Source organism: Symsagittifera roscoffensis, chromosome 4 (genome assembly GCF_963678635.1).
Source record: "Symsagittifera roscoffensis chromosome 4, txSymRosc1.1, whole genome shotgun sequence".
In the NCBI taxonomy this organism is placed as follows: Eukaryota; Metazoa; Xenacoelomorpha; order Acoela; family Convolutidae; genus Symsagittifera; species Symsagittifera roscoffensis.
Genome location: NC_087065.1, coordinates 46,086,257 through 46,104,300, shown reverse-complemented (window position 1 = coordinate 46,104,300; position 18,044 = coordinate 46,086,257). Strand labels below are relative to the sequence as shown.

The following is an 18,044-nucleotide window of genomic DNA, read 5'->3' as shown; positions in this document are numbered from 1 at the left end:
TGGTAAATCACTTATCTTTTTTGTCCTCATCTTATTTAGGCCAAATATAACCGAATTTGAGAAAAATGACCTTAAAAACTATGTCTTAGTTCATTTTATCTGGTTGTTTTAACCTAGCACTATGGTAGCTTGTTCAGCACAAAATGCAGTCAAAAACAATAAAGTCGCGAACGCAAGCCCAAGTAAAAACAATCCATCTTATTGAATTATATCATCAGAATTCGGCAAATCTTTGCTGCAAAAAAAATCACTTCAAAATTCAAATACTTGTGAAATGAGAGATGATCTATGAAAAGCAAGTTTCGGAAACACCCTGTATAATAATGTGAAAAAAGTAGCTGAAACTTTAGAAAAAAATTAAAGCAAAGAGATACACACTGAGTGCAGATTTGACTCATCCTTTACATATGTGAGGTGAGTGAGAAATCATAGCAAGAAATCTTGAAGAGGCTAAGTATGATTTTTGGGGCATCAAAACGTGACCGGGGATGTTCTCGTAAGGACAATCGTCTGCATAGTTAAAGAAATTTTGATTCAACGACTTCTCATCCTTTTTTTGGATGACATACACTGTTGCAAAGCCAATACTTCGAATCATAAATCGATTGGTTCCCCAGGATGTGAAATGTTCAGATTATACTCAAGGTTGACGAGGTCATCGAACAAACTTCAAGGTAGAGCACAGAAAGGAAAGTAAACTCGGCGTAGATTCCAAACGGAGTTTCATCCATTGTTTTTGACCGAAAAAAAAAAGGTTTAGGGAGAAGCCATCAGAAGGTGTCATTCTACGGTTAATTGTTTGATAGCTATTCCTGTGCAAAATCCACTTGTAGAGGATCATTAATCTGAATTTCAGTGACGAATACACAGTACAGTCTGCGGAAACAAAACGGAAACAAAGAATATACAAAAGTTCTTAAACAGGGGCACAACAGCGGTTCGCCGTGATGAGCTGTACAGCTCTTGTGTTGGTCCTTTCCCCCGTGGATAAATGATTTAATTAAAAAAGACTCCCTAAAACTACGATGCGTGAAAAGACTGAAAGATGGAAATCCTAAAATTGGTATAAAAAAGAAAGACGTTACCAGTCGCAAATTTCAAGATAATTTAAGTTTTTTTTATAATTAACCTCGAGCAATCAGTTCAACAGCTGGGTTGTTGTGATTGTTGTTGGGCTTGGCACCAGGATAGTAAGGCCAAGGTTCTCTTTCGAAGTTTGAAAAATTTGCTATGACATGACAGAGAAAGCAACAAAGCTTGAACAAAAAATGCAATGTAACCACACATTTGTTAGAAAACTCTCAAGAAAACTATCAAAAACAAAAGAGTGAAAAACAAATAAAAAAAACGCAAACTCCAACATTGAATTAATTAACATTAAAAAAATGAAAAAAATTAACACCCAGTTCATTTATTATTATTATGTAATTACTTGTTCTTTATTGAATGTAAAATTCTTCAGTGGATTAAAAAAAAGTTTAGCAAAAGGTGTTTCCGAAGATCTTTGACCGGAGATAAGAAAAGCAACCCCAAAAAACTGATTTCCGCGTTGCTAGAATTTCCAATCTCTATTCCCGCCTCCAATAGAAAATATATTGCGAAGCTCTTCTCCATTTGGATGTTTCAACATCCACACTATTATAGTGTTCTAAATAGTATGAAAAATTGCATGTCTTAATTATTTAATTTCTCCGAATCATCCCATCTTAAGCCTGAGCGACATAATTTTTTAGGCGTGTTGGGTGGTGTTGCTTCTGTTAGCTTTGTAGCTGGTCAAGTAGTGACAGGAGAAACATACTATTTTAACATGATACAAGCAGGAATGTCAAGCGATTCTGACGTGAATATAACCGATGATGATTTGTGGGGGTACAATGACGACATAACCATCGCGACATTCACAACAGAAGTCTCGAACCAGCTCGGCTACAACATAACAGGACTGAAACCAGGTCAGCGATATTTCCACCAAATCAAAGCAGGAACCTATATAACTTCGGGGGTGTCGGAACAACAGTTCACCAATGAGCTTGAGGAAGAGTTCATTCTAGGTAACTTATTGACACATCTTCGTTTTGTATACTTCAAGAAATTGATAGCTCCTTTTAGTTAAAAAACACTTACTTCTTCGCCGAATGATCTTTTCCGCTGGCGAATTGTCAAAAATGGGTGTTTTCAGGCTCTTTTGGAAATTTTAGGCGCTCTAGATTGATCAAATGTTATAAATCGGCTATCTAGCGGCAAAAATGAATGAATTCCGCTTGCATAAAATGATACCAAATGGTGAAACGAAGAAAATATAAGGCTAGGAAACTAGGACGACAAGGATATCAGTTTACGGAAAAAATAATAGAAATCAGTTTTTCACGAAAAAACTGGAAAATTGAGACGACAAAAAATACGTTTGAAAAAATGTGATATATCGCCCTGCCGGCCCAAAGAGTCTCCCCTTTGTACTATTTAGAGATATCCAAGTTTGGTGACGGACCCTAAAATTTTTCTAAAGGCGCTTTTGGCGCTAAATTATACAAAATTTGATGGGGGAGCGCGCGCCAAAAAACGTGACTTTTTGATCAAAATTTTCCAAAAAAGCCTGTTTTTCAAAACTTTGCCTGCTGCGCTAAAAGTTTGGCCAAAACAGTGTCTGTTTAGTGCTTTGGGAAAAAACTCGGAAAATCAATTTGATCGACCTAAAAAAAGGTCGACAATTTTCGAATTCTTTTTAAATATCCGCCCACCACGAGAAAATTCTAGATGCGCCCCTGTATCGCATTAAACAAGTTTGTAGCGTCTTTTTATTGGTACCGCGACAACTCACGCTAAAAGACAACTCGCAAAAATTGAAATTTAGCTTGAATAACGGTATTGACAAGTCACAGCTCCGCTGTGCCCTTCGACGCTTAAAGCATACTGCGTATAAATTTTCCGTCGCACTTACTCTCTTACTTAAGTTTGTGATAAAAAATACCAAAAAATGTAGAGAAGTAAAGTTCTTAATAATCGTGTTTCCCACACCATGAATTTAAGTTCAATGATAATGGTTTGTTAATAAAAAAGTTCAATAAGAATTTCAATACGTTCCATTAATATTTTGAAATGATTAAAGTTTTTAACTGATTTTAATCAGAAGCAGATTTAGAGGGCTTGGAGCTGTTCATTTTTGTGAGTCGGTTTTTTGTTAATAATCATCATGCATCCATAATTGTTCAGAGTTGGGTGACATTGTGTTGACTCCTGACAACGTGAAAATCTTGCAGAAGAAGGGAAAGGAGGAGGATCTGTGTGTGGTCTGGTGGTATCCAAAGGCAGCCGTCTTCTATAACTATATATTGGCAGGTGTGGAGGAGGGCACTACCAAAATTGCACCCGCTGAAGCCCCCAATCCATCCCATGATGCTGAATATCAACGAGTGAAGGAAGAAGTAGGTTTTTGTTGACTCAAGTAGCCTTTAACTTATACAACTGACTTGCAGTGTTTTAATGCAATCTTCAATTAATACGGCAAAGAAACAGATGGGACAAGGAAACAAACTAGAGGTTAAAACTCACAGAAATGTTTTTCCTTCCAAAATGTGAATAGAAACTATAAAACCATAAAAAATTGGCAACCTTTGTCGTCTATTTTTCTAGTTAATTTTCTTGAAAAGGCTATTCAATTTGGTAAAGAAGCGATGGCAAGATAGATTAAAACGTTAAAATATAGCGTAAAAATGCTTCCAAAATTTGCCTACGAACTTAATTTGTACAGTTATCTGCGCCGCGAGCAACTGGATATAAAATCCCAATTAATGCTGCTACAAGTTTTTAAGAGGCATCATTTTTTAAAAACAAAATGGTTTCAAAACAAACGCATAAAGGCTCTTGTTTTGCGACTCAAATTGATTAAACGAAAGTTTAAAAACTATTAACAACCGTGTCCGTGTGAAACCATGCGAAAACCAATTTTTTGATAAATTCAAGCTGTTTTTCTTCAATCGCTAATTCTATGGACAACAATTTTGGCGAGGATCGTCTAGAATTACCGCAATTAAATCGCAGTCTCGGATCGGTTATAGTCTGAACCAGGGACTTTGACTTTGAAAAAAAACAGGTCAAAATGCCGATTTGGCCCAAAAAATGCGTTTTTTTTAGCACGAATTTCCTCAAAACTATATATTGGCATCGAAGGCGCGTTTAGAAGTTTTTGTTGTCGTTTTTACGGTTGTTGGGGATTTACAGTACAACTGAACGGATTTAAGTCCCATCTCTTCTATAGTTTTGTTCAGTTGTTTCTACACATGTTGCAGTCGCAAAACAAGAGCCTTTATGCGTTTGTTTTGTTCCGCCAATCGATTGTCGAGAAACTCCCAAAGTAAGACAATTAACTGCACGAATCTTGTCCTATAGTCCTAGTTTTTTAAAAAAATTGATTTTGTTATTGATAATTATACGATTTACCAATCGACCATTCTGGAAAATAAACACTTCTCTGGTTTTCTCTGTTCCAGTTTTCTTGAGATTGAAAAACACTTGGAAACTCAACCATTGAGAGTAGATCAAAGTCGTCGCTCTTTGACGTATGAGATCAGACATTCAAAAGAGTTCTTTCAGACAAAGAAATATTGCGAGGGGAAAGATATGTAGCAATTTTAATTGTTCAGTTTACAATTGCATTTACTCAATTTAGAATTTTCTTGTGAAATTGCTCTAGTTTTGTCACATCTGTTTTTGGGGTACTTGAAATCTTTAAACCATAGTATGCCGTAGGTAAAATTAGTGATTTGTACAGCCAAAAATTTTTTTCAACTTTTCACTCCGTAATCAACGTTTTTTGAATGCAATTGAAAGTTTTGTTGACTTTCCTTATTTTGACTCAATAGGTTCCGACCATGGAAGCTTCTTCGAGACCAAAAATCCGAAATTCTTTTATCATGTTCGATTTGTCTAAGGTCTCTCCGCGTAAAATGAACTCATGCTGTGTCCCTCTTAACTCAGGTTTTGCTCATTGTTCCAAAAGTAAGTTCGCTTTAATAATCTTAACCCACTTTTCCTCAGCTTTGAGGTCCTTTTGAAAACATTTTGGTCTTTTTTATAAATATATAAATATTTGGATACATCTTCTAGCAGCTTTTTTCTGCAAAAATAGATAGGTGGCTTAATATTAATTCGTCAGAGAGATCATTTTTTAAAATACTGAAAATTAGAGGCCCAAGCAGCGATTCCGGCTGGACTCCTCAAGTAAAATCCAAAGTATCAGACGAATTGCTGTCTGCTCCTACGTAATGTTTTCTGCTGTTAAGATAATCAAAGATTCCAATGTTGCTATTTTTTCAGGGGCAGGTGGGGGACTCGAACCTACGTCAACTGTTATGTCACACATATAATCGGCGTTAGCTTAGGCCACTCGGCCAACTGTGCTTATTTTATATGCATTTATACTCTTGTTTTGTATGCATCTATACTCTACATTTGCGTTGCAACATCCTCCCCCCCCCCCTGAAAAAGGAAGAACCGGAGCGAGCTTAGCGGTCGGCCGCGTGACTTCACGGGTTGCGGTCCTGACAAGGGCGGATCGGGCGCAACCGTTCTGTCCGTAGTTTAGCTTGACGATTCGGGCGAGAGGGTAGTACCCACGCGGACTATCGGGCTCAATTACCCACACGAGATCGCCTGTTTTAAGAGTGAAGTCAGACTGAGTGTGCCACTCGACACGCTTATTCAGCGAGGGAACATAATCTCGAAGCCAACGAGACCAAATCGCGTTAGCATATGACTGCGCTCGCACGTACCTTTTCTTGTGATCGAAGTGCTCCCCGGGTAAAAGCGAAGGAAAGCTTGTGGCATGTTGTCCAAGCAAAAAATGGTTTGGGGTTAACGCTTCTAACTCACGTGAATCAGTACTAATGGGAGTAATTGGCCTGGAATTCAAAGCCTGCTCAACTAAGCAGAGTGTTGTTCCTAACACCTCTTCAGTGACTCGCCTACTGCCTAGGATATCGTACAGCACGCGCTTCACGCTTCGGACGAGGCGTTCCCAGGAGCCGCCATGATGGGGTGCGGCTGGCGGGTTAAATTTCTAAGTAACACCTTTGTGTGCAAAAATGGTCGGAGCCATGCCAATCCAGCTCTTGATGCAGGCAAGTAATTCCTTTTCCGCACCAACGAAGTTCGTGCCGTTATCCGACCAGATTGTGCTTGGCGTACCACGACGCGCAATGAACCGTTCGATGCCCATGACACAAGAATTGGTGTCTAGAGATGGTACAATCTCAAGGTGTACAGCCCTGGTGGTGAGGCAAGTAAAAAGAAATCCCCATCTTTTTTCAGTGCTTCTGCGAACCGGAACGTAAAGCGGTCCAAAGTAATCCACACCCGTATGATTGAAGGGTGGTTGCTTATATCCGAGACATTCGACAGGTAAATCGGACATAATAGGCTGGATGGTACTTGCTTTGCGTTTACGGCATATTACACATTGATTTTTGATAGACCGAAGTATTCGACGCAACGCAAGTATTGCATATTTCATATTTAAAACGGAGCGCTTGTAGTCTAAACCTTGATGAAAATGCTTGTGGTCGAGGCTGCGGGCCAACAAACGAACTAGGGTATGTCGGGCGTCGAGTATTATTGGATGCTTCGTATCAAACTCGGTATTCACTAAGTGCACAATCCGTCCGGTGGAACGAATGATACCAGCGGGACCGATAAATGGCGAGTATGTGGCAATTTTACTACTATTCTTAATAGGTTTGCCAGCGGTGAGTGTTTTTAACTCAACGGGGAAGGATTCCATCTGAGCAAGATGAATCAGTTTGCTTTCTGCAATATCAAGTTCAGTGGGGTCGGTTATTTGTAAGTCCTTACCACGAAAATGCTTATGTGAAGGCAACATCCTCAACATAAAAGCGACTACTCGTTTATATCTTGTAAAGGAACTGAACCTTTCCCAATTGAACCCGTGTTCGGGATGTTTGATGGATGTGACATCGGTGACGAAGGAAGACGATGTCTCCAAGCAATTATCAACATCACAAGAAGGACCCTTCAAACGAATTTTATTGATTACACGTTCGTCGGGTATAAACGGCCAATCAGTAGTCCTGAGAATGCTCGGACCAATAACCCAGCTGCTATCCTTGAGGGCTTTCGAAGAAATCCCCGGCGTACCGGTATCAGCTGGATTATCGCCGCTCAGAACATGGTGCCACTCATCAATAGTGGTCGATTCGAGGATTTCGCCGACTCGATTAGCGACGAATACAGGTAATTTTTCAGTGGAGTTTAGCCACTGCAAAACTGTTGTACTATCTGTCCACATGTAGACATGATTAATAGAGACGGTAAGGGCGGTCAGTATATCATCTTTTAGTCGTTTGGCGAGCAGAGCAGCTTGAAGCTCTAGCTTTGGTATAGATAGCGCTTTCATGCGCGCAACGCGAGCTTTACCAAAGATGAACGATATTTGAGTTTTGTGCGAGCTCGAGAGTCGCGCACGCAGAAATCCAACCGCACAGAAAACGTCCTGCGAGCTATCACCGAACATGTGGAGCTCAATTTGATCAACAGGCTCTGTGAAGTAACAACGGGGAATAGCCAATTGCCCTAAGAGAGGGAGACCGGAGTGCCACTCGAGAAACTTATCTCTTATGTCTTCTGGCAATTCGTCATCCCAACTTTGACCACTAATTTTCCAAATATCTTTTAGTAAAAAACGGGCCCTAACTGTGTATGGAGCTACTAACCCAACAGGATCAAACACAGAAGAGACGAAACTCAAGACGGTTCGTTGAGTTATTGCTTTATCGGGAGGACGATCCACGCCTCTGCTAACAACCAATGTGTCTTTCACATGGTCCCACTTAAGACCTAAGACGTGCAATGATTGTTCGGCAACGTTACATATTTCCTTGATGGGTGAAGACGAGGTTTCGGATTCCTCGGGGTTCATTGCTGAAGTGATTTCATCAGCATTACTGACAAATTTAGTCAAATTAAATCCTCCCAATTTTAGTAAGGAAACCAAATCGCGACTAATTTCAATTGCATGGGAACGTTCTCGAATGAATCCAAGTAATCGTCCATGTAAAATTTTTCATTTATGACTGAGGCGGCTTCAGGGTATGTGGACATAATATCAGTTGCTGTTTTTCGCAACGCGAAATTGGCGCACGTAGGCGAATCCCGTGCGCCGAATATATGGCGAGTGTACTGATGAACTACCACACCGTAAGTGGTATCCTCCCGCCACAAAAAACGGAGCGAAATTTGATCGCGGGCAAGGACTCCTACCTGGGTCGGCTATAAGGACTCCGGCTTATTCGGTTTACGACGGGATGGTGCGGAAGATACCACTCGCGATCGGAACGCTTACGTTGATCATGTGGTTCGACGGTAACGACATAGCTTTTCCTAATGTCCTCTCTAATTGTTTCTGCGTATCTTTCGCGCAGCTTAGGGTCTTTACTTAACCTTCTCTCCAATGTTTTAAATTGGGCGAGTGACGAGTAATAGTTGTTTGGTAGACTGACTTTACTATCAATCCAAAGCATAGGCACAATGTATCTTTCGCCATTGTGAACGGTTTCAGAATTTAGGATGGATAAAGCATGTTTATCCGCGGCGGAACGGGCATCGACTTGTTTGAAAGCACCTTACGATTCAAACTCGTACCAGGATTTTATCTGGTCGGTCAGAGAAGAATCTTCAACAACACACTTGAAACACAAAGAGGTAGAATTAACGGACGGCGGCAACGGACCACTAATGACCCAACCTATCGGTAGGCGAACGGAACACGGTGAGTTTTTATCATCTCCCAAGATGAACTCAATGGGTCTAACGGCGTGGTAGTAGTCTTGTCCGATTATAACTTCAACGTCCTCATAAGTATATTGAGTGGGCTTAATAGGTGCTAATTGTGGATATTTATTCTGCAAATCAGCAAAATTGATTAATTCGGAACCAATCCGAATTTTGTATTTAACATATGCACAGAGAGAAAATACGAAATCACTATTTTTTGGCTCGGAGGAAATTGTAAACTTGACTATCTGAGTCTCAACAACGGTGGTTGAATTAAAACCACTAAAGGACAAGTTAACGGGCTCCCCTACTAAGCCGAGACGGTTTACTAGTGACGAAGACACCCAGGAGTGAGTCGATGCACTATCACAAAGAAGCAACGTAAGGAGACTGGTTACATCCCAGGATACACCAATTGTTGCAATTGGCAACAACCCTTTAGAAGATTTAATGTCATGTACATCACTAACAGCGGCATGGGTGGAAGTGTTAGTATTCTCCTTGGATTTGTTTGTTCCAGCTTTATTCGAGACATTTGAATTTTCCTTCCGAGGAAATATTCTTTCGGCTCCATGGAGCAAGACATTATGTGTGCTATCACACTCTGGCTTCGGGCACTTTTTCGCTCTAGAACACTGCCGGAAACTATGATTGCCATTGAGGCAAGCGAAGCAAAGTTTCTGTTCAGCTATGTATTTTGCTCGCTGAGTAGCATTCTTTTCCTTAATAGCAGCACAATTCCACAATGCATGACTACCCTTACAAAAAGCGCATGGCGGAAACTTAGACTTATCCTGAGCGTTACTAGTTACCTGGCTATTGGCTGCAAAAACTTTGGTTGTTTTTGGTTTAACTGGTTCCTCGTTTTTTGCCTTAGATGTGAGTAAACGTAATCTTTCATGCCCCTCTGCCTTTTCTTTCAACCAGTTGTTAAAGTTTAAGAGTGTTGGTCGCTGCCAATTATGTCTAACAGTATGCCTTGACCAAGCCTCCCTGAGGTTAGGCGGAAGTTTACTAACAGCTTGGTTTAACAGGTTAACACTCTTTAGATCATCGTTAAAAGACAATGATTTGAAAACTGCTACGAGGCCAGATATGGCAGAGGAGAAACTAATGACATTTTCCGAATTGTGCATCTTAAGTGGAGGAAAAGTATTCAGCTTATCAAGATGCGCACCAACAATGGCATGTGGTTGCCCAAACTTCCGTTGCAAGGTGGCCAGTGCATCCTTGTACATAACGCCACTATAACTAAATTCCGCAATTGCGGTTTTTGCTTTGCCTGTGACGACCGTTTTTAAGTATGTCAGTTTCGTATCATCGGTGAGAACAGCGGAATCAACGGTGGACTTAAACTGACCAAACCATTCGTGCCAGTTTAACGGGTTGCCGTCAAACTGGGCTAACTTCCATTCAGGAAGATGATCTTTGCGGCTATGCATCAATAATTCCGCCAATTCACGAGCGGAGAGAGGTCGATCCGATGAACAACCTTGGTTCGGATAAGTGGAAGACGATGCGTAGTCTTCGTTGACTGGCTGATAACCAGTATTAGTATGATTGACAAAATGCGGAACATGTTGTGGATGAACTGGGGGAGTATTAAAATACACAGTCCCACCACTAGTAAACGGAGCGGCGGTGTTACACGATGGGACAACAGTTGTCACATTAGAAAAAACGTTTCCAGCATTACAACACTGAGCAGGCAAGACGATTGGAGTTGTAGCTGCCAATCGCCAGAAGTTTGCATCACTTGTGTAGTAATCGTTGATATTAGGTGACACAAAGGGGACCAAAGGGAAGATTATGTTGCGTCTGGACTGGCGCTGCATGGCAATTAGGTGCCGAAAAGAAAACCGGCGTTGGGTTTACTCCAGAAGATGAGAAGCCACCACCAGCAAATGCAGGTGACAAAGAAACAAAACCAGAACCGGGTTGTGCCGGTAACATTGGGACAGGTAATGATTCCGGTTGCGCGATGGCATAACTACCATTAGTTATGTTTGAACTCATGGTCTGTAAAGTAACAGCATACGGTGGTGGTAACACGTGTGCACTAGAATGCATATTGTTAACTGGGAATGGAACAGAAGCTTGCAATGGCAAAAAGCTTGCACTGCCAAATTGAGGCATAGCCCAATGTCCATAACTATGGACTCCAGGGTCACTCAATGCTATGTGCTCATGGTTATGACTATTACTGGTGTGAATTGCATGAGCGAGGATGGCGGAAGTCGTCGGTCCTGACGAAATGGGTACAGGAGTGAAGGCCAGCAAACCTGGCGCATTAACAATGTCAAGAGGTCCGTGTGAACTAACAGAGTCTACCCAATCATTAGTTCGATCGGTTGCTACTTTTGAAATAGGTTGACTTACTCATGTCGAGTTACTTTCCGCTACCTTCTCGCTAACCTCAGATGAAATGTCCTCAAGCTCAAACGCTTTCAGTTCCATTTCAATTAGTTGCTTTTTATGACTTTCAGCCAATTGCTCCAGTTGCTCAGCCAGTTCCAGTTGACTTTGTTCGAACTTAAGACGGTTCTCTTGCTCTTTAAGTCTTAAAGTTACTTGATACTGCCTTTCCAGCTCCTCACGGCGTCTTTTTACTAAAGCTAACTCATGCCCTTTCTCACTTGATGACATAGTGCGAACAGTCGACGTATGTCGAACGGAAGCAGATTTATCAGACTTATGTGAGTCAAGCTTTCTACTATCCTTAGACTTATTAGAGACCATAGACCTGTTTTCAGATACTCGTGCTTCTGAATCTCTTGTTTTGTGCGAGCGTGAGGATGTCTCAGACCTAGTTTGTTGTAAAGATCCCTTGCTCCCTGTAATGCCGGCTGCTGGAAATGACAAAAGTTCAAGGCTCACCTTGTAACCCTGAGCTTCATGCATTACTTTATCGTTCATTTCGATTACTTTCTTAAGCCAAAGGTCTTGCTGAGCAATAATTTTTTCAGGGTTTTCCGTTTTTCCCGCTAACCTAATTAATTGCTCATTGACTTCGACAGCTTTTTCCAACGCAATTTTACATTTGTAAACAGCATTATCAATTTTTGTGGTGCGACTATTATTCTCAATGTACTCAAGTAATAATGAGTGACCTTTAAGCAGCTCATTTTCTAGATTTAGACGGGTTTCAAATAACTTGCGTATCTTACTTTGAAATTTTTCGTCCTTTTTTTCGCACAAATTGACAATAATCTACGGATGCTCACTTATAGAATACAATCAATAGAATGAGATACTGTTTTGGTACGTAATTAAATTTGCATTAATAAATCAACATTAGCTTACAAGACGGGGGAACTTGATGTCTCAAAGCTTCTGCCTGAAGCCTATTTTTTATAGCTTTCCGCGCTTTGAGGGGTAAGTGGTTCCACTTCTTACGTGTCTTAAGGATGTTAAGATCAGCGCTATAACGCCTTAGAAGGAGGAGAGTCTTTAACTCAAGGGAAGGAGGCTGGTGAAGCTCTTTGTACTTCTCAATTAGTACCTGGTCCTTAGCCTTACGCTAAGAGATAAAGTCTTTAACGACGTTCAGAGAATACCGTCTTTAACGAGAATACCTGTTGAACCTAAACTTTCCTCTATATCCTCGATTCCGTTCCGTCTACAGTATACGATCGCACAAATGTTTGTCCTATACCTTAATAACAAATTGACAAGTTGCTCACTACTCAGCTTGCGGTTATTGTTACTGCGGTGCCTACTTATCGAATTATTAATGACGTCGTGCCAAATTACAAGGTCGTTACGGTGCGACAAGTAGTGATGAAGGTAGTACTGTATTGTTTTCTGAGAGTCCCTAGCGTTAAAGTTCAAACTTAAACCTGGCTTTGTAAAGCAAGTATCTTTGACGCGTTCTCTGGGACGGAGCGGGAAGTTTTCGGAGCGCGTGATCCAAGGAACTAGCTCCTTGAATGAATACCATACACTTAAGGGACCTATGCGACGGCTTCGTTACGCTTAAGTACCAATGGAGTTGGAAAATTAAGTAGGTCGGTTGAACTCCAAGAACACACACGGAGTAAACCTGAGGATGAAAGAATTCAACTTAACTCACTTAATATCACCGTACCTGACCACTTAACTTTACTGTCAGCAACGAAGTCAATAATTGGACGGGCTGAAACGGCTTTGTTTTATTTGAAGCGAACTGGCTTTCAGTTTCACCAATGGTGGGTGGGGGATCAGGCAAATTGGTTAAGTTCCAACAACACACGCGGATAAAACCTGAGGATGAAAAAACTCAACTTAATTTGCCTGATATTTCGCTACCAGACCACTTAACATAAGGTTGGTGTCATCTTACAGCACAGTTTTGCAGAATTCTGGAGACGTTTTGAGGATTTTTTGGCATTTTTTTTTACTTTTTTCACAAAATTTTTCGGAAAATTTTGGTCAGCAGGTTCGAGTCATAAACCAATCCAAAAAACTAGTCCAGTATCTCTTGTCTATTTTCCGATTTCACGGATTAATATTCCGTTCACAAATATCCAAAAAGTTTTGGTATCGAGAAAAATGTCAAGTCAGTTTGTCTATGTACCGACTGTAAAATATTTCAGTTCAACGGAACTGTCCAAAAATTTTGGGTATTGAGAAAAATTACCGGGTGCCAGCTTGCGGAAAAATTTTGAGCATAAATGACATCGTATTTAAACTTACAGCACAATTGGAGTTTTAAAAGTTATGGAAACTTCTTACAGTTTTGGAGATTGGGCGGTCACCGGTTTCGGGTTGTCAGACCTTCGGTCAGTCGCAGAGAAATTGTTCGGCAATCACTTCTCCAACTTACACAAAAAGTCTGTAATTGATAGGGCACTCGACAGTCGACAGTCAGAATACCTGTTTGTATCTCATTAGTTCACTCTAAACTCTAAATAGTGTCACTCAGGATACTGTCATTAAGAATTAAGAATACTGTCACTCGAATCCATCGTCGTGAAAAAATAAGATTTCGTATGTATACTACAAATCTCAAACTTAGTAGAAGTGTCCGAAACTGCAGAGCTGTCTTGAGTGGACTTTTGGGATGGGAAGAATTTAGAGATCTAACGGGAGAGTAAACAGCCTCCCCGTCTGACACAGTGCCCGAAAGAGGATGGGTGGAAGCCTTGTATTTCTTCCTTCGCAAATCTCCCTTGGCCCCGAACAGCCGAGATATGCCCCCTTCGAAGAGCTTCTGTCCCGTCTGTTGGATGTGTCTGCAGAGGAGTTGGAGTAGTGGTCAATAACAGGGGACGGCGAGAGAGCTCTGCAACAACCAGCTTCAGATCTTCGTCTGTCTCTTGTTAATAAAATAACGGTCCCTTGTGGGGCGCCAAAATGTGCGCTCAATCTCCGCAAACTAGATAAAACGGCTCGGAAAATAAGGTTTTCACTCGTATTCTCGGCAATACGGACATTCATTGTCATTAATTTATAAATAAGCCAAAAATTCACAACATAACTCATGTTCATAATTTCAACCAATATTCCGCTCCAATAAACAAATTTGCGCAAGCTAGCCACAAGAACCGGTCGGTAATGTCCTTGAGACAAATTGCTCTTTTTGGCGGTCAGCCTTAATCAAGGCTGAACGGAACTAGAACCAAAAAAAAACAGTTAAAATAGGATATTACCCCCGTTTTTAGTATATTAATACATGGACAGGTGGGGGACTCGAACCTACGTCAACTGTTATTTCACGCATATAATCGGCGTTAGCTTAGGCCACTCGGCCAACTGTGCTTATTTTATATGCATCTATACTCTCGTTTTATATGCATCTATACTCTACATTTGCATTGCAACATCCTCCCCCCTGAAGAAGGAAGAACCGGAGCGAGCTTAACGGTCGGCCGAGTGACTTCACGGGTTGCGGTCTTAACAAGGGCGGATCGAGCGCAACCGTCCTGTCCGTAGTTTAGCTCGACAATTCGGGCAAGAGGGTAGTACCCACGCGGACTATCGGGCTCAATCACCCACACGAGATCGCCTGTTTTAAGAGTGAAGTCAGAATGAGTGTGCCACTTGACACGCTTATTCAGCGAGGGAACATGTTCTCGAGAAGCCAACGAGACAAAATCGCGTTAGCATATGACTGCGCTCGCACGTACCTTTTCTTGTGATCGAAGTGCTCCCCGGGTAAAAGCGAAGGAAAGCTTGTGGCATGTTGTCCAAGCAAAAAATGGTTTGGGGTTAACGCTTCTAACTCACGTGAATCACTACTAACGGGAGTGATTGGCCTCGAGTTCAAAGCCTGCTCAACTAAGCAGAGTGTTGTTCCTAACACCTCTTCAGTGACTCGCCTACTGCCTAGGATATCGTACAGCACTGGTCTTGAGATTGCTGAGAAAAAGGAAAAAGTTTCAATGATCATTACCATGAAACAAGAAAAGGGCCACCACGGCTACCACGTAAATCATTAAAGCTGAAATTTTTTAACATGGCTTGGTCGGTCGAAAAAGGATCTAAAATACTTGGCCAATAAACCAACTGACTATCATGATATCAATTATTTAGCAAGAGGCTGGAATTCTTTGCTACCCGATGGCCTCTGCATCTGCAACCGAAGTGGAAGTTGATATATACTTCTATATCGAGGGGGTCCATATTTCAATAATAAACAACGGCTGGTTTGAAACCTACAGTGGCGACTATTCTGTGACCACCAACTTGTCAGTCGACATGGGCTCGAACATTTTCAATACAAATCAAAGCCAAGATCAAGATTGCAATGAAATCGCGTTTCACTTTTATGGCATTATTGAGCTTTTTATTACTTTTTTATTACGTTTTTTCTCGGATTGCGGTTGTTCGGACGTGTTATACGTTGGAAATACCTTCTTTCCAATGGCTCATAATTGAATCATTTATGATAAATATTGGGCCCTTTCGATGCCTAGGTATAACAAGACTGCTCGTATCAGGGCGAAGGACTGAATGTTCCGACTGCCCTTTGAGGTTTATGGAGCAGTAATAACAAAAAAAATTAAATGTAATAAAATAAAATGAAAACTTTTTTCTAAAATTTGAAATGTGTTTATGAAAATCATCATCCCACACGCCATATAAAGTACAAAATAATAGATTTCGCTCCTTGTAACAAATCAATTATGGCAACTAAGCTTCTTTCAACCAATTGGAACAATTTCTAAGACGGATTAAATATCCGCTTACGCGTTAATAGCGTGAAATATATCGCGCGTTAACTTTCCCAAATTGGTCAAAATGGCAATCTTTAAAACCCCATAACTTTACGAAAAATGATCACAGGTAAAATATCTTTTCAAATTTAAGCTCAGGACAACAATAGCTTTCGAATGATATAATTTTTTTTTGTCAAAAATGGCTTGTTAAAAAGTCGAATTTTGTCTGATGAAAAAAAAACCCACCCCGAGCATAAACATTCCGTTACTTTCGTATCAAAAGTCGGAACAACAACATCAATTTTACGGTTTTATATGGTTTTATCGCCTTAAGCTATATGAATAGTAGACTCAGCTCCTGCTCCTAAATGTTTGCTAATAGACTGCTCGTATCAGAATTATTTTACAATCCGTCCACACCCCACCACCACCGCCATTGCAAAAGCTATTTATTACTGACGTAGAGGCATTTTGTGAGTTTATGTCAAATGTATGTCAAGTCTTTAGAGATGTGTGGCAACTTGCCTGTGATTCATATATGACCCCTGTATCATCTGTAACCGCCTGATACACATAAGTGCAGTTAGCTTATGGTTTTGTATGATACAGTCGGATTTAGTGCCTTTTATTCTAAATCTCGTTTTCTTCAACTGTAACATTACTCGTTTTCAAATCATTTTGTTATACTTAACCAAAGTTTGATGAGGACAAAAAACGTTTGGGGTTTTGCCAGCATTTTTAAGGTGTAAATGTTCTGCAAAATGTTGAACCAAACTATACCCATAAAACGGGTCAATTATTTTGTTTCCAAATAAGGGAGATAAACACGGTCAATTATAATTTTTCATAAAATTTTTGACCCTGTTGATTCCCTAATTTTGAACCTTATGAGTTGAACAGTTTTTTTACGCATTTGTTTGGTTCAAAATTTTGCAAAAAAGGCACCATGAAAAATCTGGTAAATCACTAATCTTTTTGTCCTCATCTTATTAAGGCCAAATATAACCGAAGTTGAGAAAAATGACCCTAAAAATTATGTCTTAGTTCATTTTATCTGGTTGTTTTAACCTAGCACTATGGTAGCTTGTTCAGCACAAAATGCAGTCAAAAACAATAAAATCGCGAACGCAAGCCCAAGTAAAAACAATCCATCTTATTGAACTATATCATCAGAATTCGGCAAATCTTTGCTGCAAAAAAAATCACTTCAAAATTCAAACACTTGTGAAATGAGAGATAATTTATAAAAAGCAAGTTTCGGAAACACCCTGTATAATAATGTAAAAAAAGTAGCTGAAACTTTAGAAAAAAAACTAAAGCAAAGAGATACACACTGAGTGCAGATTTTACTCATCCTTTACATATGTGAGGTGAGTGAGAAATCATAGCAAGAAATCTTGAAGAGGCTAAGTATGATTTTTGGGGCATCAAAACGTGACCGGGGATATTCTCGTAAAGACAATCGTCTGCATAGTTAAAGAAATTTTGATTAAACGACTTCTCATCCTTTTTTTGGATGACATACACTGTTGCAAAGCCAATACTTCGAATCATAAATCGATTGGTTCCTCAGGATCTGAAATGTTCAGATTATACTCAAGGTTGACGAGGCCATCGAACAAACTGCAAGGTAGAGCACAGAAAGGAAAGTAAACTCGGCGTAGATTCCAAACGGAGTTTAATCTATTGTTTTTGACCGAATAAAAAAAACTAATCATTAATCTGAATTTCAGTGACGAATACACAGTACGGGCTGCGGAAACAAAACGGAAACAAAGAATATACAAAAGACTCCCTAAAACTACGATGCGTAAAAAGACTGAAAGATGAAATTCATAAAATTGGTATAAAAAAGAGAGACGTTACCAGTCGCAAATTTCAAGATAATTAAAAGTTTTTTTTAATAATTAATCCCGAGCAATCAGTTCAACAGCTGGGTTGTTGTGATTGTTGGGCTTGGCACCAGGATAGTAAGGCGAAGATTCTCTTTCGAAGTTTGAAAAATTTGTCATGACTTGACAGAGAAAGCAACAAAGCTTGAACAAAAAAAGCAATGTAACCACACATTTGTTAGAAAACTCTCAAAAAAACTATCAAAAACAGAAGAGTGAAAAACAAATT

At 40.2% G+C, this 18,044-nt stretch overlaps 1 protein-coding gene across 1 annotated transcript in view; it reads left to right on the top strand.

The window, feature by feature from the left end:
• LOC134845060 (uncharacterized) overlaps positions 1 to 18,044 on the top strand; it is a 38,901-nt gene that overhangs the window by 12,005 nt on the left and 8,852 nt on the right. The gene's annotated exons all lie outside the window — the stretch shown is intronic.